The sequence below is a fragment of the Dipodomys merriami genome, unplaced genomic scaffold (genome assembly GCF_024711535.1).
Source record: "Dipodomys merriami isolate MVZ:Mamm:240054 unplaced genomic scaffold, mDipMer1.0.p SCAF_209, whole genome shotgun sequence".
NCBI lineage: Eukaryota > Metazoa > Chordata > Mammalia > Rodentia > Heteromyidae > Dipodomys > Dipodomys merriami.
Window position 1 is genome coordinate 631,413 of NW_027203482.1, and position 24,358 is coordinate 655,770.

The following is a 24,358-nucleotide window of genomic DNA, read 5'->3' on the forward strand; positions in this document are numbered from 1 at the left end:
ATAGCCTTTTACAGGTGTGTATATTAAGGATGGCAACCGTTGGGTAAATTACTTAGGAGAAAGAAATTCCTATTACTCTCTTCCGTTTACTGAGAGACTTGCTAGATCTAGGCCTTCTTGGTGCTTACTATCAAAAAAGAACAAGGAAGATCTTATGAGACAGTTAAGGCCTCTATGGAGAAGAGTAAACGATTATGTGAAAGGGTTACAGAGAACACACTATGAGGCTGAATTTGATGTATGGCCAGATTTAGCTAAGTATACTGAATATCATGATTTTTGGCCCCAAATTGGGGTCCCTCTAAAGAATGGCAAAGAAGCACAATTGCTTAGAAAAGATTTGATTAAAATAAAATACTAGAGTTTATGCCTTTCTGTCTAGCACCTTGCCCATATGCTCTGGTGAATGGTTAATAGGTATAAGCATCTCAAAACCGATTATACTTTGCTATTCTTATGGGGTTGATGAGGTAAAGCCTGAAACAAGTGCCTATCGTCATAGCTCACCATCCAAGAACAAGATCAGGGGACCAGCTGGTGACCACCCAACCCTTGCAACAAGATTGTGTAACCTTTTGCCCTTTCTCATGGAGAGTTTTTTTATATAAAAGCTTGTTATCCTCTGCAATAACTTGCACTCAGCATTCACTCCTCTTGTGTATGAGTTGTCTGTTTGCCATCTCCCTACCTGTTCCAGTCACTCCCACTAGGTGTCCTCTGCCGTCCCGACAGAGCCTGTCCGCAGCAGATTAAAATTTCCATTTTTTGTCTACATAGTGTCATTACCTGCACATAAATGCAAATATGAGCTGGGTGCTGGTGGCTCATGCCTGCAATCCTAGCTACTCAGAAGGTTGAGACCAGAGGATTGTGGTTCAAAGCCAGCCTGGTCAGGAAAGTCCATGAGACACGTATCTTCCACCAGAAACCTGGAAGTGGTGCTATACCTAAAGTGATAGAGTGCTCAACTGGTGCTGAAGAGCTCAGGGACAGCACCTAGGATCAGAGTTCAAGCCTTATGGCCAACAAAAAAAATGCAAATATGATTTTAAGTTTCCCCAAAAGGAATTATGAAGTCAATAGTTATCTTCCCAATCAGAAAAAATTCCAAAATGATTCAGTGCACCTACTTTTACTGAGTAATTTAAGTTATGGGTTCTTTGCTGGACATATTCTCTACTTTTAAAAATTGTCAAATATTAGTTTTATAGTAAACTACATCTAGTATTTCTTGGTTCAAAACAGAAATCTTGATACAGTTAATGTCACTTGGCTTTCTTATTATCTCAGTTCAAAGCCAACCCATGAAGGAGAGTCTGTCAAATTCTTATCTGTAATTAAACACCAAAAAACCAGAAGTGGAGTTTTGGCTCAAGCAGTAGAGTACTAGATTTGGGGGCAGTTGGACTTGGAAGACAATTGTTCAGGGGCAGGGTCCAGCCTCTGAGTTCAAGCCCCAGAACCAGCACCAACTAAACAAACAAACAAGCAAAAAAAAACCCCACATATTTCTTTGGGACCATCGTTAAAGCACTGGTTTGAGAAGAGGCTCCTTTTGTTGATCATACTCAGTGTATCCTGCTTTTTTGGAATCCGTATTGTTATGGATAACTCTGGACCAGTCAAAAGGAATTGATAACTGACTCGCAATAAGAAAATCATCTCAGGAGTGAAATATCCTTCCATAACACACTTTAAAACGCACATGTCTTTGTTTCTTTGCAGTAGAACACTTTTCAAAGTTATTTTTTTTCTATGCTGGCCTTCAAATGGCATATTGTTTCCTTTTGTAATACTCTCAACTACAAGTTTAGAGACAAGTTTTATATGAGTAAAGAACACACTCAAATAAGCCCAGGACAGAGTTTCCTTCAAGCCTTGCATTCTTTTCTTAACTTGAACTTTGTAATTCCTCTATATTCAATTCCTCTCTTGGGATCACTTTCCACTTCCAGTAAAAGTACCTTCCACTTACATTCAGTAACTATCTATTGTGCTGATCCAGGTAAAATGAATGTTTTCTGGCTTCATTGAAATAGCACAAAGACATCATTGGACATGAGGTAACACGTGTTTCAAAGGCAACATAGTAAAGACAAAATATGGAATTTAAATGGCGTATAAAAACATTATCAATGTACATATGGCCATATAAGATGATGTTAAGTGAAATGAATCCCAAGATAGGGACACATCTTGTTGTTTCTTTCTTGCTATTGGTTTTAATGTATCTAAAATGTACTATGTGATTTTTTTGTTTCTCTTGTATGTTCTTCCCCCACATTACAACCCGTTTTCACTTGATACGATTTCAATGCCCTGCATCTTGCATATACATTTTTCTAATGTGAGGAGGGGAAGGAAATAACAAAATGCTGAAACAAGAATACAATATGACACATTGTAACAATGAGATGAAAAAGACACTATGTAGAAAATGAACTTTACAACTTGGGGAGGGAAGGGGGAATTGGGGAGATGAGGAGGGAAGGGATGGCAAGGGAAAACAGAGGAGGAGGTAACAATGCTAGATTGATTGGAAATGTACTCATTACCTGATTTATGTAACTCTAACACTCTGTACATTATTTTTACAATAAGAAACATGAAAAAACATTATCCAGGAGTACATTAAATTCAAATTTCATAAGTTCTCTGTAAATTAAGGCTAATTTTAACTGGGAAGAAGTTTCACAGAAATTTGTGTGTGTGTGTGTGTGTGTGTGTGTGTGTGTGTGTGTGTGTGTGTGTGTGTGTGTGTTGTGTAGTATTTCCCAAGTGTAGATAAGTTAACAGTAGAAGAAACAATAGGAATAATAGGAGAAAATGTTCTGTGTTTAAGTATAATTGTTCAATATACTATAGAAGACTCTGCAAATAAGACAACTTTGAAACAATAAAGCCAAGTCCAGTATATAGATCTATGGGAGTGATATAGAGAAAACATTACTACCAAGTGGACCATGAAGGATGAGGCCACTCTATTTCTTCTAATACATCTAACTCATGGTAGCTAGTCATGCAAATTTGTCAAAAGTAGAATGGAAGAATAATTTTGGTTCCAAAGCAAGTCAGAAATAAGAGCATGGACTTAACTGGAAAAAAGGTCAAGTTGAGAGAGCAGTAATTACACTAGCAATGAACTGGTGGCTCAGATCACATTTCTTTTTCTTTCTTTTTTAATCTTTCTTTTATTATGGTTGTGGGGCTTGAACTCTGGGCCTTGGCGATGTCCCACCATTCTTCAGCTCAAGGCTAGCACTCTACCACTTGAGCCACAGATCCACTTCCAGTTTTCTGGTGGTTAATTGTAGATAAGTGCCTCAGAAACTTTCCTACTTGTGCTGGATTTGAACTGCAATCCTCAGATCTCAGCCTCCTGAGTAGCTAGGATTATAGGAGTGAGCCATTGGAAGCCGGCTTAAGATCACATTTCTAACAATGTACACTCAGTATATGTAATGTGTATGTTCATCTCTCTTTATATGAATTTTTGAGTTGAAAATCTGTACTACAGCTTAGACTTTACACTCACAAAATGCTTGTAGTTTAAAAGTTGATATTACTGGAAAGATAAAACCTAAGATTGTAAAGGAGTCTGGGAAGCTCAATTTGCATCCATCCTGGGAAGAACAGTCTTTGCGACACTTACTATAATTAAAAAGCTGCTTTGGAAAAATGGCTCAAGTAATGGAATACCAGTTATGAGCAAGATTTCTGAATAAGAGCTTGATGTTTTGGCATACATTCATACAAGTATGCACATACACACAGAGGCATTTGTATGTGCAAACACACATATGACACAATTCTCAGAATGTGTAGAAAAGTTAAAAAATATGTACTGAGACTAGAATCAAGTGATAAATTTTAATATTAGAAAGTCCTCAAGTGAACTTTCTTCAAAAAAGTTTGAGACTATTATATAGGTAGGGACCAGAGATAGTAAGAGAGTCAAGTAATTATTATTAAAAGGATAGGATCCATGGAGGAATGAATCAGAGATCCCAGAAGGTGCATCTGAAAATGATTATATCCTGTGTCAAATGTTAGAAGATCTTCGAAAATAGTGTATAAACACTCTGAGCAGTCAGTCTAGTGGATAATATCATTGGAGAAGTTCATAATGGCTAGTCTGTGTCTAGATTAAATAAACCAACAAACCGTGGCAGGGCAATGAGATACAAGCCTGGAATTCTGGCACTCAGATTAAGAATGGAGATTAGAGAGTGGAATTACATAGTGATACCTTCCCTGGACCAGGTAGTATAATTTTTCTAATAAAACAAACCAAACAACAAGAAAGGAATACACAGTTGCAAGTTTGGGCTAATTTTGTCATTATGTTTCAGAAGTCAAGTTTCGTATTGAAATGCAACTTACACATAATCCTCAGTTGTGTTTTAAATGATCTCTTCATTACAGAACATTCCCAGATGCAAAATAGCTCATGATTTCCAACTAAAAATTTGAAAAAGCAAGCATCATTCTGTTGGATTCTGAAGAAATGATGAAAGATTACAAAAGCTTAAGCCTGGAGAAATTGCTAACTTCATCTAATGTAGGACTTTGTAGACCTAGCTAAATTAGAAATTAAATTTAAAATAAATATTTTTTGGTAATTTCATACTCTATAAGATACTAAAAAATTGTATTCAAGTAGAAGATTTAATTTAGATTTAATTTAATTTAATTTAGATTCTGGAATTATATTTTCCTAGAATATTCTTTCAAGTGAGGTATAATTAGAATTTAGTTAATAGATAATTCCAACAGTTTATGTATGACATGAATAATCTAGACAGAGTTGCCAAAAAATGGATGCTATTAATTAATAAATTTATAAAAAGAGCAATTTTTTGAGACTTTGGTGTAACATGGTATGAAGAGAGTAATTGTGTAAAATCTTTTTTTCTTCGACCTATACATAACACAGGAAGAAATTTCCTTAATTACATACCTTTATATACAATGAGAAAAAAAGCTATGTTTGAGGTTTGTTTTTATTTTGTTTTTGGTTTTATAATTTCTCCTAGGGCTTGACCTCTGGGCCTGAGTACTGTCCCTGAGCCTGTGTTTGCTCAAGGCTACTGCTCTACCACTTGAACCTCAGTGCCACTTGTGTTTGGCTTTTCCTGAACAGTTTATTGGAGATAAGAATCTAAGGAAACTTCCTACCTGGGTGGGATTTGAACCATAACCTTCAGATCTTAATATTCAGATATTCGGATCTCCTGAATATCTATGATAGATAAAATAATAATAATAATAATAAAATAAATATAACAATAAATAATATTTGCAATGTTCTGATCTCAAGAATAACACTGGGGGGAAAATGAGGCAGCAAAGTTTATTGTAGTGTTCTTTGCACAATTGGGAGGGCATCACAGCAGAAATGTAGTATTTTTTCACAATAGTGATAAGAAAATCATGATGTGAATTTAGGAATTTTTAAGGTGCACTTTACAAATTGGAAACTGTTGTACTAGGATGACTTTACGGCATAAAAACTTGGGATTGATTGTCATAGAAATAATGTCTTACTCTGATAAACAAATGTATACTCTTCAGGAATTAATTATTATAGATACTTCATAGGTTTATCTTCTACCAGAATGTGGCTATTTTTGTTGACTTTTAAATATGTTACGTCCCATTGGAAACTGCATCTATTGCAGAATTAAATAAAAGGCAAACAGATACTATTTAAATGTCTCTGATATGGCATGTTCAGAATTTGAAAATGAGTATTTAGTACTCATAGGAATTTTGAAGGACACATATGTTCTGTCCTCTTAACTATTATTCAGTTTTAAAAGTTAGTACTTTCCATAGAATAGAACTGTTTTCTGTTTTAGTATGAGATTACTGAAATAATGTTTTTTCAAAATAATGACAAGCATATTCTGAAAATATTGTATAGTTTTATAACCTTCAAGTTGATGAACCTCTGATAAAGAAAGGGGTAATTGAATAATATTTACTATACCTATACAGTGAAATTATATTTTATGTAGCTTATATTTTAATTAAATTTTATTGTCAAGAGGATATATAGAAGGGGGTTGCAGTAATTGTAAGGTATTGAATACATACCATGAACTTTTTACCCACTCCCTCATTTTTCTCACTGTTTTCCTTCACCCCAATACCCCTTACAAGTTGTAATGTTAATTGCCAACATTTTGTTTTGTGAGAATTGCTATTGCATTGGTTTGCCCTTTGTCCTTTGTCTTGCCATTTTGTTGTTCCTCTTCCCTTGCCAAATTAAGATAAATGTCTATACAATGACACATGATAGTGAAAACAAATACAGCAGGGAACAATCCATAGGAGAAAACACAAAAGAAAAAAGAAATCACATAGTACATTAAAAACAACAACCACAAAGAAAAACCTCTGTTTCCATATATAGGAGTTCATTTTGCAGAGCATCATCTTACACATAGCTATTGAACCCTTGTGCTCATCTGCTAGGAAAATCCTTGATATTTCCTACTTATTACAAATAAAGGAAACCATGGAATCTATTTCTTTTTGTCCTGTGTATTTTACTTAGTAGGATTTTTCCAAGTCTTTCCATTTCCTTATGAAATGGAAGCATATAATTCCACCGGGTATATATATATATATATATATATATATATATATATATATATATATATACATATATATATATGTATATATATATATATGTATATATATATATGTATATATATATACATATATATATGTATATACATATATATATATGTATATACATATATACATATATACATATATACATATACATATATACATATACATATACATATACATATACATATATACATATACATATATACATATATATATATACATATATATATATATATATATATATATATATATATATATATAACACATTTTGTCAATTCGTTCATCTACTGAGTGGCACATTGGTTTAACACATGATTTCATGTAAGTATCACATAAGGCCATTCAAAAATGACAGATGCCACTTCCCCAGACATTCTAAAATCATTATTTCTATGTAAGAAAGGATTTCATGGTGGTACAAGTGTTGAGATATGTGGATCAGTCTAATGTATATCTTGCACTGAATTAGGCAGGAAGATATCCAATATCATATAGGATAAAAATGGTAGTGACAAAATATTCCCTTGAGAAAGGCATAGAAGGTTGCCAGAAGTATGAAGCTGTTCAGATAATTTTCAAGGATTTAGAAATGCAAGTGCAAGTATGTCTCTTTAAATAAAAATTATGTAAGTGGAAGGGAAAAAGAAGAGGAAGAGAAGAAATAACTGACAGCAGACCATTGTCCCAAGTATAAAAGGACATAATCTATAACTTCCAAGTTAAAAAGAGACCAATATAATACGTCCCACTTAATTTAGGTACTTGCAAAATGTTTACTTGGCTTTTTCCTAGTTTAATGCTCCAAAATAAATGAAGACGTACTTCAACCTGAACACTAACTCTGATTAGCCCTTTTTTTCTCACTTTGCACTTGGAATATAATCCCTAAGTTGATTATGTTGTGGCTGATTAGAGTCAGACTAAGGCACTTGTACAATTATCCCAGAATAGTTTGAAGCAGTTTCCCCTGAAGATATCCAATTAGATTGTCTAAAGCTGTACTTTGAACACACCATCACACTTAAGCACATAATTTCAAATTACACTTCAGCATTTCCTTGGCACATTCTACTTTGTGCCTCTGTCTTTTTGCACGTTCCTTTTGAGTTCATAGTTGCTCTATTTCCATTTCATCTGTAAAAACTGCTAAGAACATTGTTCAACTACGACTTCTTTTTTGCACACTCCCAGTCTATGTATGAAGGTACTTTGTCCATGTTAAGCAATAGGGTAGTACTCACTCTCTGAGAAGAAAAGTTCCACAATATAAACCTATGCCCACATTAGAGGATGTAGAATTTAAAACATTTTGAGACAAACAGTGATATTAGAATTGAAAGGCTCCTTAGGGACATTTTCTTGGAGTTCATTAGTTTACCCAGGAGAAATATAAATATCCACAAAATCTGGAGCTAATTAGTAAGTATCCGAATTAACACTAGATCTTAGACGTTGTGTTATAACAAGTCACCATTGTATTGTTGTTACATCAGAATCCTTCCCTACTTGCAAATGGGTATAAGAAAATGAAAGAGGAACCTCCATACTGCTTTCCAAAGTGGTTGAACAAGTTTACATTCCCACCAACAATGAAGTAAGGTTGCTTTCTGTCCACATCTCCTCCAGCATCTGTTGTTGTTAGAGTTCTTGATTTTTGCTGTTCTAACTGGAGTGAGGTGATATCTCAATGTTGTTTTGATTTGCATTTCTTTTATGGCTAGGGATGTTGAACATTTCTTCATGTGTCTATTGGCCATCCTTCTTTCTTCTTCAGAGAAGCTTCTCTTTAAGTCTTTCACCCACTTATTTATTGGGCAGTTGTTTCTTTGAGGATTTGTTGTTGGGTGGTTTAATTTTTTGACTTCCAAGTATATTTTAGATATGAGACCCTTGTCCGTTGTATGGCTAGTAAAGATCTTCTCCCAATCGGTGGGCTTTCTATTGATCTTGCTAGCTATGTCATTTGCCCTGCAGAAGCTCTGCAACCTTATGCAATCCCATTTGTCCAACCTTTCTTTGATTTGTTGTGCTTCCGGGTCTCTATTCAGAAAATTTCGGCCTGAGCCAAGGAGACCTAGGGTTTCTCCTATTCCATCCTGTAATGTTTTCAGAGTGTGTGCTTTGAGTTCAAGGTCTTTGATCCATTTGGAGTTGATTCTGGTGCAGGGTGATATATAAGGATCTAGCTTTAGTTTTCTAAATGTAGTTAACCAATTTTGCCAGCACCATTTACTGAAGAGGCTGTCTTTCTTCCATTCTATTGTTTTAGCTTCCTTATCGAAGATTAGATGGCTATACGTCTTGTAGGTTCATTTCTGGGTTTTCAATTCTATTCCATTGGTCCTGAGGTCTGTTCTTATGCCAATACCAAGCTGTTTTGATTACTATGGCTTTATAGTAGAGTTTGAAATTTGGTATTGATATTTCTCCAGCAGTGTTCTTTCCGTTGAGGAGCGTTTTTGCTATTCGGGGTCTTTTATTGTTCCATATAAATTTTTGGATTGCCTCTTCTATTTCCTTGAAGAATGAGGGTGGAATTTTGATAGGTAACGCGTTGAATTTGTAGATAGCCTTGGGAAGTATTGTCATTTTCACGAGGTTAATCTTGCCAATCCAGGAGCATGGGAGGTTTTGCCATTTTCTAAGTTCTGTGTTGATTTCCTTTTTCAAGATTTTAAAGTTTTCATCATAGAGGTCCTTCACTTCTTTGGTTAAGTTAATTCCTAGGTATTTTATTTTTTGTGGGGCTATTACAAATGGAGTTGCTTTCCTAATTTCAGCCACACTTTTCTCATTGTTGGCATATAGAAAAGCCATTGATTTTTGGGGGTTAATTTTATAACCTGCTACTTTGCCAATTGATCCAGCAATCCCACTTTTGGACATTTACCCAAATGTTTACAAACAAGACCACACTAAAGCTACCAACACGACTATGTTTATTGCAGCATTATTTACCATAGCTAAGATATGGAACCAACCCAGATGCCCCTCAGTAGATGAATGGATCAAGAAAATTTGGTATATATACACAATGGAATTCTAGGCCTCCATCAGAAAGAATGACATTGCCCCATTTGTTAGGAAATGGAAAGGTTTGGAAAAAATTATATTAAGTGAAGTAAGCCAGGCCCAAAGAAGCATAGGTCCTATGGTTTCCCTTATTTGCAATATCTAGTATAGGTATGAGTCAAGCGGAAAAGGTCAGATAATGTGATGTTAGGAAAATGAACCCTTAAATATGTATTTTAATGTTTTCGTTTCTTTCATGCATGTGTTTCCAACGCATTTATAAGATTATTTCTTTGTTGCTTTGTATGTCCCTCCCCCACAGTGTAACCCCCGCTTTCACTATATTTGATGTCAGTATAACATGTGGAGGAGATGGGGACAAACAAGTCGTTTAAGGATTCAGGTGGACCTGTTGCAACAATGAGAAGTACAAAATGTCATGTCAAAACCAGCTTTACAATGTCGGTGTGGGAGGGGAGGGGGGTATAATTGTGTGGGGGGAGGGGGGTATAATTGGATGGGGGGAGGGGGGAGGCAGGGAAGGGAGGTGAAGGGTAAACCAAGGAGGAGGCTGCAATGCTTGGTAAGAAATGTATGCATTATCCTGCCCATGTAATTGTAGGCCCTCTGTACAGTATGTTCTCAAATAAAATAAAATTAAATTAAAAAAAAATGAAAGAAAGGCATTAAAGCAAAATGTCATATCTCTTCAGGCATTTAATCCTAGTGGTGAGGGTAATGTCTGAACTCTTCCATTCAATAAAAGGTTCAAGTTTATAAGAGTACTTCCTACATATAAGAGTTTGTGGCTGGTTGATTGATTTATTTCAGCATGGTGATACCCTAAGAAGTACTAGAGTTAAATAGAGTATATGGCAGTTATGATGTGTCAATGGCTATTGAGACATTTTCTATTCTAAAGAGGAATCAATTCCAGGAGTCTCAGTCACATCAGTAAAGCTGTATGTTCAACCTAAGACTTGGTCTTACATTTCCTACATTTATAATGAATAGGCTGATAAAATATCAAAACATATCTAAAGATATTCCAATAAAATCCCAATCTGTTGTGGATACATGGGTCACTCAATCGAACTATAGGACAAATCAGGCTTGTCTGTGCTGTAGATCAATCTCTAATCTGTTGGCTAAAATAGTCTTCAAAAATATTCACAGAATACCTCTAAGTAAATTCATGAGTGTTAAATCTGTATAATTTTGCTAAGGTCAAGATAAAAGCATTTGCTCCCAGCGTTTAAATCAACAGGATCTGTTGAACTCATGAATCCATAATTTTATGGCTTCACATTCATACCTAAAAATTTTATCAATATGACAATTACCAATACACTGTTCTTATTAAACTTGTCTATATCCTTTTACTTTTCTTTTTCTTTTCTATTTTTTTTGGGGGGTCCAGTTGTGGGGCCTGAACTCTGGGCCTGGGCGTTGTCCCTCAGCTCTTCAGCTCAAGGCTAGCACTCTATCACTTCAGCCACAGAGCCTCTTCCATCTTTTTTTTTCTGATTATATGGTGCTGAGGAATCGAAACCAGGACCTCAGGCATGCAAGGCAAGCGTTCTACTACTGAGCCACCTTCCCAGCCCGTCCTTTTACTTTTCAATTCCAAATAGCATATTTCATTCAATATAATCCTGAAAATTCTTTCCTTCCTTTACTTCGGAAAATCTGTGTTTATTACTTTTTTGGTTCCTTGTTTTTTCTCTTTCTTCCAATCTTGTCCACACTGGTGCTCATATTGCTCACACTTGTGTGAGAACTTTTCTTTTCCTCTTCCCTTCAACAATACTCCCCCAATTATATTATCCTCTTTCATATCTATGGTCGTGGATATTTTGATGAAGTCTAAACAGACCTATCTTTGCATCTGTTTAATATAAACTTTAGAACTATCAGAGTTTTATCTCCTAACTCCACCATTTCCACCTGAGGACCTTATTACTAAGAATATCACTAACACAGTTGCCAGCCAGACCTGTGGAAGCACCTTAGATTTCTTCTTACCCTTCTTCTCCCTCCCATTAGATAAGATGAATGATCAAGATTTTTTCAGGTTCTGTCACAAGTTTCTATGTACTCCTTTTTATGCCCCTGACACCAGCCTGTTTCATTTACTCATCACCGTTACCTAGTCCTAAAACAACCATTTAAAAAGTATGTTTTTTCCCCATAGACTTTTCATATGGGCCTCTCCATCACCAAATTACTCTCTTTGTAAGCACACAGAGTGAAGACCTCAGACAAAAATTCTGCTATCATTCTTTACTTACTACATTGACTGTTGGCCTTACATTTCTCATCCGTAAAAGGACGTAATCTACCAGAAATAATGAAGAATATATTTGTGGACTTCTAGAGCAAGAAAATAGAAAAGTGAAGAGACCTTACATTTTCCAACTTACCTTAAAAATAAGGAAATAGTCAAATTCAATTTGTTGGTATGAAGGCACAAATTGTTTCATGCAGAGTTAAAAATAAATTTTACCTCCTTGCTCTAAGGCTTAAGTCCTTTTAAGGTAAGTACAGATATGTCAGTAGTATTTTGTAAATTGTGTCATGTGTTTACAGCTGTATTGAAGAACATACATTTAATATATCATTGGAAAACATTGGTTATTGAATAGTATGTATATGAGAATATTATTTGAACTAATCAGACGAAGTTGAAAAGTACATCTTATTACATCAAAATGTGGAAATTAGTGATTTTATTTATAAGAAAACAATACCACCAAGAATAGTGGTATACATGAAAGAGACTGTAGGAATTACATTACGGTTTTTACTGTCTCTACCTGTTTATGTGATTATATTTCTTAATATTGAAACTCTCGTCTTGTTATTCTCATTGTATGTAATCCAAGGCTGTTGATTACTATGTATTCAATGTGGGAAATCTGGCTTCAAAATTGTTTAAAGTTTTTTTTTTTCCTTTTCAATCACAGCATGGTCATTATCAGTGTACACTGTGGTTTTCATCATCATCATCAAAATTAATATTAGCATCATAATTGCTAACTATTGAAAGTCTGATATGTATCTATGATTTTGCAATTATTTTTCTGTTGATTAATAATTTTAATGTTACTGCTGTGCATACATCCATATTAAAATTTTGAACAAATAAAGTAACAAAAAAACTAAGCCATAACAGTTAACTTGATTATGTGCTTATAACAAATTATGGAATAGATTTTTGAAGTATTGCAAATTCTTAACCAGTATGAATTCACTTCCTCTCTCCCCACCACTAGACACAAATATTTAAGAGTTTGAACAGAATCATTTCAAGTAATATGCTATAAATGTTACTACAATATAATGTGCATATCTAAAATTCCTTTGAAAGTAATAAACTCTACTTTCTATTGAAGGTTAGTCATTTAATTCTAGGAAACTTTTGGAAAAATAGGCTGTATATCTTTGAAATAAAAAACGGTAAAAAAAAATAGTGGCATAAAGTTTTAGAAGGTGTATGTCTTCAGAAATATGTGTGTGTGTGTGTGTGTGTATAGAAAGACACACATTTTTAGGGATCATTTGTCATCAGAAATATATACATCTATCTAAATTCATGTGTAACACTATGTACATTATAATGAAACAAACATCTTAAACCATATTTAAAATTTAAAAAGTACATCAAATCAAGTGCCAGTGACTCACGCCTATAAATGGAGCTATTCTGGTTAATGAGATCTTATATTTGTTTTTGAAACTAGCCCAGACAGAAAATTACTTGTTAGATTATTATCTCCAATTAACCACTATAAACAGGAATTAGCTCTGTGCCTCAAGTTGTAGAGTGCTGGCATTGAGCATAAAAAGCCTTAGGGACAATGCACAGGCCTTGTAAACAACAACAACAACAACAAGAGCAACAAAATATATTACAGTAATTTCACAAAAGCATCTTTTAACTGCTGTGAACATTTCTTAGAAACATTAATACATTGCCCCTACAAAATATTAAGTAAAAGTACAGAATATTTATATCTATGTTAAATACATGACTATTTAGATTGTTTAAGATATTTAGGTAATGATTAGGAATTAAGAATAATGCTAACATATTGACACTGGTCTTTTATTCCATTTTATGATAGTAATAAAATAATATTTGTAATGATAATGTAAAATTACTCTTGTTTGCTATTTGAATTATAATAAATGTTAAACATTTTTAAATGATTTCGACAGGAAAGAATCATTTTTTAATACTATCAATTATTTGTAATTTCAAAGCAATTAATAAATTTATTCCAAGGCTGGCTACTCTAAGACTGTGTTTGTTTTCTTGTTCTAGTTTTCATCTGTTGGTAGAAATTAAAATTCCAAAAATTCAGTGGATGTTGGCATTCAGGAACATCTCCATAGATACTAATATTGGAGTCCCTTAAATGCAATTGCTTTATTTCATTTGTTATTTTCACAAATAAATCAAGATAATAGTGTATTTTTTTTTCTTTTCATTGCTATTGGCTCTTATCTTGAGAATACTTTTTTTTTTCCTAGCAAAGTAGAGAAAAGCAATTGAATTGAACAAGTAACATATGGCTTTCATAAAACGCAGGTGCACAGATTTGGGTCTTCTGTCATTTGCTTAACGTTTCTTCCAGAAAAGGTTATCAATTACTTATAAATGATGCATAAGTCCTAGGTATTCCAGTTATCGCATAAACTTTTTGATTGAGTTATCTTTGTAAAATTAAAATAAACAGACCAAAAAACTCAAAATAAACAGAAATCAAATCTTTGTTCTAAAAGCTGTATTTTAGAAATAGTTTTTTAGCCAACACCGAAAACATCTTTTTAGGTAATCTGCAATTTGTGTGAAGTATTTTTAACTTTTTTTTTGCTGACATATAATTCACATGCCATATATTATTTGCTTCTATAGTATACATTTTAGTGCTTTGGAAGTGAATTGTACAATCATAGATTTTCCAAGCCTGATTTTCACTTGCATTTCTTCAAATATAAATGCTGTAAATTTTAGAACAGACATTAAAATAGATGTAAAATTCACTTAAAAGAATTTGTCCAGCATACATCCTCTATAGTGTGTCAATTCAAAATTCGTTTTTGGGGATGATTTCCAAGGTCTCACACAGACTATTCAAGTGCACTGTCAATGAACTACATTCTATATCCAAACAAGTTTTTTTTAAATTCTCATTAAGGAAGTGGCGCTGTAGCTCAAGTGGTAGAGTGCTCGCCTTGAGCTGAAGAGCTGAGGGACAGTACCCAGGCCCAGAGTTCAGGCCCCACGACCTACAAAATAAATAAATAAATAAAATAAAATAAAATAAAATTCTCATTAATACATACATAGAAGTGTAATGGCTGAATCATATACAATTCTCTTTGACCTTTTGAAGACTTGAAAACTTGCTTGCTAAAATGATTGCAGTATTATACAAATCAATCTACTATGTGGAGTATATCAATTTCTCCACAAATGCATTACTATATTTTGCGTCATCTTTTTATATTCTGGGCATACTAGTGAGTTTTCATTTTATTTTTTCTTAGAAACTAAAGAGGAGCTTATTTCATATGGTCCTCCTATTGACTATTAATTTACATACGTTCTTTGAATAAATATCCTGTTCTGGAAAAAATTATATAGAATTAGCAGATATAAAAGTACTTAAGACTCAAGATCATTGTAGCATTAACATTGCAGCATTAACAAATATGTGCCCTCTATCTGTTGGATATGTTTTCACTTCTTTCATAGAATTATAAAAGGTTATCAGTTGATATTAACCAGTATATTCTTCTTTTCTTTAGCCACTAATGCTTTCCATGTCAAATTTTTGGAAACCTTTACTGATCCAATGTCATGAATTTTTACATTTATGTTTTATAGGTTTTTACATCTCACATTTAGATTGATAAACATTTTTTATTTTAAAATTTTGTATAAGGTTTGAGGAAGTAGTCTAAGCTCATTTTTTTTAAATCTAGAGAGGCACTAGTGCCAATACACCCATTTACGATTCTATTTTTATTTCATAAAGTCATGGCATCCTCTTCAAAATCTGTTGATCATAAAACCAGAAATTTATTTTTGATAAATCTGTTATATTCTTTTATGTGTCTGTTCTTATAGTAGAGCAATGTTGTCTTCACTACTAAACCTGGTAATAAGATTCAAATCTAGTATGAGGGCTCAAGCTACACCATTTTACAAAATTGTTCTGAATGATCTGTATTACTTGAATTTACATACAAGTTTATTGAGCAGGTGGACCAATATTCTACAGAGTTATCTAGATGTTTGATAGTCACTCATATTTTGCAGTTTGTGAAAGCACACGATTCCAGATATTACATATAGTAAAATGTCTGAAGAGAATGCTTGAAACAACTAAAATTAATTTAGGAATGAGTTAAAATTTACATAACACTATAGCACAATAAACCTGAATGATAATGACTTGAGCTGTACTACAGAGGAGAGTGAGAGGGGATAGAATAGAATGATGGACCACATACGAGCTGTATGTCATTTGTTTTGTGTATGTCATTTGTTTTGTGCTTCAAAAAACTGAAAGTCTTCAGAGAAGAGAAGGAGGAAAATAATTAAATAGTCCTGAATCAAGTTTCTTTCTAATCCACCTAATAGTGTGGACTGAGATTCAGAGAATATGGGAAAAAATAAAATAGAAAATAAAGCATTGTATAGACCTGTTACAATGTAAAGAAATTGTAATAAGAATATGATAATTAATTACCAAAGAAATAAGAGAAAGAATAGGTAAACTCTAAAGGCAAAAAGAATGAAGAGAGAAAAGAAGCAAAGTAAAAGCTTTATCAACAAACTCAAGAGTTTGGAAGTAGAAATATTCTAAATAACAATAAAATAACAATAAAATTTGCGAACATGGATAGAATATGGATCACATTGTAGCATATATAATTTTGAAAAAAACATACTAGTAATGAAAATTTAAAAGTCATAATTTAAAGCACTATTTACATTATAACTGCACAGTATAGTTCAGTGGTAAAAACTTGGTCTAGCATATGTGAAACAATGCTGTTATATCCCAAGCATTATAAAGTACACACAAAGCATATACATACAAAAACCACATAAACACACACACATAGCACATACACACATTTGGATTATTATTATCATATTAAACAAAAGAATTTACCACAAATGGTAAAAGTAATTTAATATAGGAAATCATAATATAGCTTGTACTATTTAAAAGTTTAGTAGAAATAAAATAGTGACAATATACTTGGATTCTTATAGATTAAGCTAATTGAAAAATAAGAAATTGAAGACGTGAGAACCTTTGCAAACAAGTTTTAAATAATAAACATTTTGAAACATTTATCCTTTTATTTTGACAAAAGATTGATGTTACTGGTGATAACCAGCTGCTCTATATCTCCCTAGGGATGGCTAAATATCTAATCATTTCAATCTGGATATTTTTATAATGAGGTCTCAGTTTCTCAGGCTCTCCTGAATTACAAACCCTATTCACAGCTACTACCATAGCTAGAAAATGGAAGCCACAAATCACCATGCCCAGCTCAAACTTTTTTTTTTAATTCAAGTACAAATATTTACAAAAAAGTGACCAGGTTATGAAGTCTTTCTTAATAAAGTATGTGCATCTTGGAAATATAGTAAGTATTTGTAACCTGGAAAATATGTTTAGAACTATAAGAAAATAAATTTATTTAAATTCTCCTACTATATGTAAATTAAGCAAATAATTTTAGATATTCACATGGTAAATATTTTAAAAGCAAAATATATGTGTCTGAATAATTTACATGTGTTAAAATCATGCAAAATTAAATTAACTAATCCTACAACTATGAAAAAAGAATTATCCTAAAGAAACAAAAGAGGTTCAAAATTTGAAATTTAGAAAATAAAATGAATTGTACTGTTTAGTTGCCCTAAATAACTGCAAACCATTTGTATATCAATTTTATAAGGAAAATACATGAACAAAGAAAGTAAAAGTATAGTAGTTGAATGTACAATTAAAATCCAATGAGAGGATAACAATGTTCCTTCCATAAGAAATATACTCATTGCCTTACTTATGTAACTGTAACCCCTCTGTATATTACCTTCACAATAAAAATTAAATTGAAATTAAAAATGAACCAAATAATATACCAATTAAGAATTCTTAAAAGCCATTGGTTAAAAACTTTATAAAATATGCCCCAAGTACCCGAAGGATATACTTTGATGATAATATTTAAATACATAAATTTCAGCAGAGAGGAAAAAATTTAAAAACCGTTACAAAGTAAAATACTAAAACAAAATATGATACTATAATAATCATCAGATAATTTTTTCAATTTTAATTTTAATGTTTACTGTGAAAATACTGTACAGAGGGATTACAATTATACAGGAAAGTTAATGAGTACATTTCCTATCAAGCATTGTAGCCTCCTCCTTTGTTTCCCCTTCCCATCCACTCCCCGTCCCCCCAACCAATCTTCCTTAACCCCCATCAAAATTGTAAGTTCGTTTTTCCATATAATGACTTGTACACATCATTGTTGAAATGGATCCACCTGTATACCTATTTAAACGATTTTTCCCTTCCCCTCCACAAATTATAACAACATCAAATACAGTGAAAGCAGGGGTTATAATATGGGGGAGGGACATACAAAGAAACAAAGAAATAATCTTATAAATGTGTCAGAAATAATCTCCAGAAAGAAAAAGAAAACATTAAAATACATATCTTGGGGTTCATCTCCCAAACATCAATTTATTTGACCTTTTCTGCTTGACTCAGACATATACTAGTTATTGCAAATAAGGGAAACCATGGGACCTAAGTTTCCTTGGGCCTGGCTTACTTCACTTAATATATTTTTTCCAGAATCTTTCCATTTCGTAACAAATGGTACAATGTCATTCTTTCTGATGGTGGCATAGAATTCCATTGTGTATATATAACATATTTTCCTGATCCATTCATCTACAGAGGGGCATCTGGGTGGGTTCCATATCTTAGCTAGGGTAAATAAGGCTGCAGTAAATATAGTTGTGCTGGTAGCTTTAGTGTGGTCTTGTTTGTGAACATTTGGGTAAATGCCAAAAGTGAGATTGCTGGGTCATAGGGGAGATCTATGTGGAGTCTTTTGAGGAACCTCCATACTACTTTCCAAAGTGGTTGAACAAGTTTACACTCACACCAACAATGCAGTAAGGTTCCGTTCTGTCCACATCCCCTCCAGCATCTGTTGTTATTAGATTTCTTGATTATAGCCATTCTAATTGGGATGAGGTGGTATCTCAATATTGTTTTGATTTGCATTACTTTTATGGCTAGAGAGGTTGAGCATTTCTTCATGTGTCTATTGGCGATCCTTCTTTCCTCTTCAGAGAAGTTTCTCTTCAAGTCTTTAGCGCACTTATTTATTGGGCAGTTGTTTCTTTGAAAATTTATTGTTGGGGAATTTAATTTTTTGAGTTCCAGTTATATTTTAGAGATGAGACCATTGTCTGTTGTATAGCTAGTGAAGATCTTCTCCCAATCCGTGGGTATCTATTGATCTTGCTAGCTATGTCCTTTGCCATGCAGAAGCTCTGGAATTTCATGCAATCCCATTTGTCCAACCTTTCTTTGATGTGTTGTGTTTCTGGGTCTCTATTAAGAAAATTTCGGCCTGTGCCATGGATACGGGGGTTTCTCCTATTCCATCTTATAATGTTTTCACAGTGGCTGCTTTGATTCTGAGGTCTTTGATCAATTTGGAATTAATTCTGGTGCAGTGTGATGTAAAAGGATCCAGCTTTAGTTTTCTAGAAGTGATGAACCTATTTTGCCAGCACCATTTACTGAAGAGGCTGTCTTTCTTCCATTCTATTTTTTTTTAGCTCCCTTCTCAAAGATTAGATGGCTATAGGTCTATACGTTCATTTCTGGATTTTCAATTCTATTCCCTTGGCCCTGAGCTCTGTTCTTTTGCCAGTACCAAGCTGTTTTTATTACTATGGCTTTGTAGTAGAGTTTGAAATTTGGTATTGTTATTCCTCCAGCACTGTTCTTTCTGTTGAGAATCGTTTTAGATATACGGGGTATTTTATTGTTCCATATGAATTTTTAGATTTCCTCTTTTATTTCTTTGAAGAATGAGGATGGAATATTGATAGATATCGCCTTTTATTTGATGATAGCCTTGGGAAGTATTGCCATTTTCAAGATGTTGATCTTTCCAATCCAGGAGCATGGGAGTTTTTGCCACTTTCTAAGTTCTGTTTTGAATTCCTTTTTCAAGTTTTTAAAGTTTTCATCATAGAGGTCCTTCATTTCTTTGGTTAAGTTATTTCCTAGATATTGTATTTTTTGTGGGGCTATTACTAATAGAATAGCTTTCCTAATTTCAGCCACATTTTTCTCATTGTTAGCATACAGAAGAGCCAATGATTTTTGAGAATTAATTTTATACTCTGTTACTTTGCCAAAGTTTTGAATCAGCTTGAGTAATTTGGGAATGGAGTCTGTGTTATTCTTTAAATAAAAGATCATGTCATCTGCAAAGAAGGAGTGTTTTATTTCTTTTTTGCCTATTTGGATCCCCATTATGTTTGCATCTTGTCTTATTGCTGTAGCTAGGCATTCTAATACTAGATTGAAGAACAGTGGAGAGACTGGACATTATTGTCTCATTCCTGAGTTAAGAGGAAATGGCTTTAGTTTTTCACCATTAAGTACAATGCTTGCTGTAGGTTTGTCATATACAGCCTTTATTGAGGAATGTTTCATGGATTCCTAATTGTTCCAGAACCTTCATCTTAAAGGGGAGTTTGATCTTGTTAAATACTTTTTCTGCATCTATTGAAATAACCATGTGGTTATTATCCTTGCTCCTGTTGATGTGACTAATTATACTGACTTGAGTATATTGAACCAGCTTTGTTTCCCTGAAATGAATCCTGTTTGATCATGGTGTATGACTTTTGGATGAACTTTTGAAGTCGATTGGCCAAAATTTTGTTGAGAAGTTTTGCATCAATGTTCATCAAATTAATTGGTCTATAGTTCTCTTTCTTTGATGAGTCCCTGCTTCGTTTTGGGATGAGGGTTATGATAGCTTCATAGAATGAATTCGGTAGTGAACTTTCTCTTTCAATTTCATTGAAGAGTTGGAGGAGTATTGGTGTGAGCTCTGCTTTGAATGCCTTGTCGAATTCTGCTGTAAAACCATCTGGTCCTTGGCTTTAATTAGATGGGAGGGCTCTTATTGATGCTCTATTTTAATACTTGATATGGGCCCATTAAGATGATTTAACTTATCTTTTGTTAGTTTCGGCATGTCAATATTTTTTAGGAAAAGGTCCATTTCTGCCACGTTCTCAAACTTATTAGCATAAAGTTTTGAGAAGTATTCCCTTATAATGTTCTGAATCTTGGTTGTTTCTGTAGTAGTGTTTCCATTCTCATCTCTAAGTTTATTTATTTGGGTGTGTTCTCTTCTTTTTCTGATAATATTTGCTAAGGGTCTGTCAATTTTTTTTTCCCGAAGAACCAACTCTTTGTTTGATTGAATCTTCCTATTTTTGGGGGGGATTCTAATTCATTTATTTCTGATTTAATTTTAATTATTTCTTTCCATTTACTGGTTTGGGATTTATTTTGCTGCTCTTTTTCAAGGAGGCTCAGATGCCTCATTAGATTGTTGGTTTCAGATCTCTCCAATTTGTTGATGTAGTAACTCAGAGCTATAAACTTGCCTCTGAGTACTGCTTTGCTGTGTCCCGAGGAGCTGGTAGTTTGTGTGTTCATTTTTGTTGAATATCATGAACATTTGAATTTCTTGTCTAATCTCTTCCCTGACCGACTCATGATTCAGCAGTGTGTTCTTCAGCATCAATGTGTTACAGGACTTTCTTTGATGGCTTTTTGTGTTGAGTCCTAATTTTATTCCCTTGTGGTCTGAGAGAGTGCAAGGTATAACTTCAATGTTTCTGAATTTGGACAAGTTTGCTTGGTGTCCTAAAATGTGGTCTATTTTGGAAAATGTTCCATGTGCTGCTGAGAAAAACGTGTATTCTGAAGCTTTTGGGTGAAATATTCGGGAGATGTCTGCTATATCTAGTTGATCTATGCAGTTGTTTATATCTATGATATCTCTGTTGATATTTGCCGAGTTTATCAATCTAGTGGGCAAAGTGATGTGTTAAAGTCCCCAATAACTAATGTCTTTGGATCTATGTGGTATTTGAGGGAAAGTAATGATTCTTGGATAAATTTGTTTGCTCCGTTGTTTGGCGAATAGATACTTAGAATTTTAATATCCTCCTGAAGAAGAGATCCATTAATTAATATGTAGCGACCTTCTTTATCTCTTCTTACTATTTTTAATTTGAAATCTATTTTATCTGATATTAGAATTACAACTCCTGCCTGTTTATGGGGGCCGTTTGATTGGTAGATTTTGTTCTAACCTTTCACATTGAAAATGTGTTTGTTTTTATGGGCAAGATGTGACTCCTGAAGGCAGCACATAGAAGAATCGTGCTTTTTAATCCAGCTAGAATGATTCACTACTAATTCAATCTTTTTTTCATTTGTTGTAGTGAGAATTCTTCCACCTATGACATTTTTTATATGTATGACATCCTTTTACATAGATTATAGATTTGCATCTGAATTGTACATCCTACCCGTCACCGAGTACTTTCAAAAGAAAGAAAACTTGTGTCACGCTTGGCTTCTCACTCCGTAATTGCATTTTTGGCAGTGCTGGGATCTAAAATCAGGGCCTAGAAGGTTCAATTCATGAATGAGTGGCTGTCAGCACAGCAGCCTCTAGCCAATTCAGCTGCTAGGCCTTTCCTAGGACCTGAGATCGAGCCCCAGATTTTGACCCCATGATGTTGACCCCATATCAAGCTTAGTATAGTTATTCATTTTATTTTTGTTTTTTTCATTTATTTACCATGTATTTTATCGACTGCTAATACACATGAAATATTTATTACATTTATTACATAGGATATAGATTTGCCTATATATGAAACTTCACACCTGACACCCAGGACTTTCACAGAAAAGGAAAAAAAAATATGTCACCATGGGCTTCTTAATGCACGATTCAATTTTTGTGAGTGCTGACAACTGAATTCACAGCCTACAAGACCCAATTCATGAACACGTGAGTGTCAACACACCAGCCTGGGGCATATGTAGCTGACAAGTATTTCTAGCACCTGAGATCAAGCTCCAGGCATTGAAAATATAAGAACAGATTGACATGAAGATGGTAGTACACAAATAAATACAGATATTTATAGAGTGCCAGAGATGTCTATACATTCTTCAGTTATATACACTACATTTCTACCAATTCTTGGGTATTTATTTTGCCTCCATGTAATTAACATTATTGTTTTCATCCTTAAGGAAATATTAATTAATTCAACCACTGTTTGGAAAATATTGCGTCCATGTAATTAATAGTATTCTTTGAATGTGTCAAAAAATACTCATTAAAATCCATTGGCCTCCTAAAATCACTCTGTCTAATTGTATACTACTATTCAGAAACAACCAATTCCATCTTGCCATTCATAACGTTCCATCAATATTCCTATGAATAGGAACGAGACTCTTAGGATTTTCCTTCATTTGTAGGGGACAGGAAGGGGCTTCTAACACAGGACCTATGTTTCCGTGTTGGCCTATGGCTTTCCTGGAAGCCCGCCAGCCTTCAGCAGTTCCAGGTTATCGACATTTTTCAGCCGTGTCATTCAGACACAGGATGGTCACCTTGCAAACCCAACAAATGTAAAACCGGCAGCCATCTGCAAGTTGCCAGTTTTGTTTTGTTTTTTCTGTGTCGCATTAATTTTTTTTTTCCTATCAGCCTTTGGGGCCCAGGAACCCAGGTTCAGCTGTGGGTTCAGTAGCTGCACCCCAGCCTAGAGTGATCAAAGCTGAGGCAGAATTGCCACGACCTGAGTTCAAGCCCTGTGCTTGACAAAATAAAAAGAAATAAATAAGTACATACATTGATACATTAAAAATATTTAAAATATAATGAGGCTCCTTGTCTTGGAATTCATGCCCATTTATCTGCCAGGCCTGGGATTTGAACTCAGGCACTTGACAAATAAAAAGAAATAAATAAGTACATAGATTGATACATTAAAATATTTAAAATATTATGAGGCTCCTTGTCTTGAAATTCATGCCCTTTTATCTGCAATGCCTGAGATTTGAACTCAGGCTCTGGGTAAAAATCCAGCACTGTGGGGGATGGGAAAGTTCACCGTGCAGGAAGACAAAAGTCAGGCCTGTTCCTAGGGCCTGAATTCAAGTCCTAACACTCTAAAGAATAATATGCTTATACATTTTAAATACATGATTTATATTTACATACACGTTTACTGCATATTGTGATTAGTGTAGTTATTCATTTTATTTGTGTCTTATTTATTTCTTATGTATTTTAGTGAGTATGATTATACATATACCATTTTTTGCATCTTTTTACATAAGAAATAGGTTTGCCTATGTATTCTACATCATTCCTGAGACCCAGGGCTTTCACTGATAAGGAAAACAAGTGTGACAATTGGCTTTTCCACCAAGATGAAGTTTTTGGCAGTTCTGTGACTTGAACTCAGGGCCTAGCAAGCCCACTTCATGAATGGTTAAAT